The 1,584-nt window shown below is 50.4% G+C and overlaps 1 long non-coding RNA gene and 1 other non-coding gene across 2 annotated transcripts in view; one reads left to right on the top strand and one right to left on the bottom strand.

Annotated features, from left to right (window-relative positions):
• LOC111814747 overlaps positions 1-1,584 on the bottom strand; it is a 120,157-nt gene that overhangs the window by 15,657 nt on the left and 102,916 nt on the right. The window lies entirely within an intron of this gene.
• Positions 702-865, top strand: LOC111814753. The gene has a single exon (XR_002819657.1). It is a non-coding gene; the product is annotated as a U1 spliceosomal RNA (small nuclear RNA).

Genomic DNA, 1,584 nt, shown 5'->3' with positions numbered 1-1,584 from the left:
TCAATGAATAGAGGGATTTGTTCTAATACTGTTTGTTAATAGGATACCATCTCTTCATCTTGTATAGCAAAGAACCACTAGGAAGACAGTATGCAATGTGTTGATTATTGGAACTGTCCTACCAATTTGATTTGAAACTGTCTCATTGCTATTTATTTCTTTATAAAATCATGGGTGAAAAAAAAGGCAAAAATGCTCTGCTCCATGCGTTAGAGCCTTTACCTGCAGAAGGGCACCCAGAGCTCAGGAGGCATCCAAGGGGCCTTCCCCCTGACAGCGTGGGTGGGGACCTCGCAGCTAGGAGAGGCCAGGCGGGAATCAGCGAACCCAGTCCCCACTTGGTTGAGGGAACAAGAGAAATGGAAAGAGACTTTGTCACTGCCCCCGGACAGTCCCAGCATGGGTGGGCACGGTGGACGGCACCATGGCAGGGCGTCGGCTTGAGGGAAGGCCATCCTGTGATGTCACGAGAGGGCGGGTCTTATGCAGATAAGGCAGCGCGGGGCTGCTGGTTGGATCCCTGGTGTTGAAACCTAATGATTTTGCTGTGACCAGGGAGATAATGTAGGGAGGATTTTGGCAGCTGGGCGCATCTGCTGCATGGACGGGCTAGGAGGACACGAGAGTGCGTGAAGGCAAATGAGCCTGAGTGCAGAGTGAGGCACGCAGGAGGCTTGGTGGGGGAGGGTGCAGCAGTGGTCATAATTACCTGGCAGGGGAGATACCATGATCATGAAGGTGGTTTTCCCAGGGCCAGGTTTATCTATTGCACTCCGGATGTGCTAAACTCTGCGATTTCCCCAAATGCAGGAAAATCCACTACATAATTTGTGATAGTGGGGGAGTGCATTCGCGCTTTACCCCGTTTTGTGGTTAAATGTGAGATCAGACTTTTTAATGTTCAGTTTTTTTGAATCCACCTAGTTGCGTGGAGAGTGTAACATACATGAACTTTTCCGGTGCCTCTTGAGATAAATTTTTTGCATATGTTCATACTCGCACGTTTTGACAGTTCTTCTTTTTTTATTTCACATGTTGCTTATGAAATGTGGGCGCTTCCTACTGACAGGGCCAAGTAGAAGATACCAGGCGTGGCCCGTCCTGCATGGAGGAGATGGCTGGGTAGAGACACTTTCCTCGTCCATAGCTTTTCACTAGCAGTATTTGTCGTGTGCAGCCTTGCCAGCAAGGAAGACGTGACCACTGGTTGTGTCTGCGCAGCTCTTTATTGCTCTCTCACATCTGTCTTCTCTCTCCCGAGGCCCCTGCTCTTAGCTTATAAGTCTCAGGGCTTCCAATCATGGGGCGCCACGTGTGTACCGTCCATTGGTCCAGATACGCAAAAGCGATGCATTAGCCCAAGCTTTGGCCTTATATGGAGTTGTTTATTACTAGGAGCGCTCACCCCCTGAGAGGGTGGAAGGCGGAAACCGGTGCCATCCCAGGGTGCGGCTACATGCAGCTCCCTACAGTTCCCCCTTTTAGTTTTTGCAACAGGAGAAAACAGAGGCCCGATCCCCATTGTGCTAGAGGCTGTGCTGACGCTTGCCCAGGCTTTTATACCCAGGGAGCGTCAACAGCGCT

The sequence above is a fragment of the Octodon degus genome, unplaced genomic scaffold (assembly GCF_000260255.1).
Source record: "Octodon degus isolate 3935 unplaced genomic scaffold, OctDeg1.0 scaffold00475, whole genome shotgun sequence".
NCBI classification, from domain to species: Eukaryota; Metazoa; Chordata; class Mammalia; order Rodentia; family Octodontidae; genus Octodon; species Octodon degus.
Note: the sequence above shows the minus strand (reverse complement) of the source record. Positions and strands in the feature narration are given on the sequence as shown.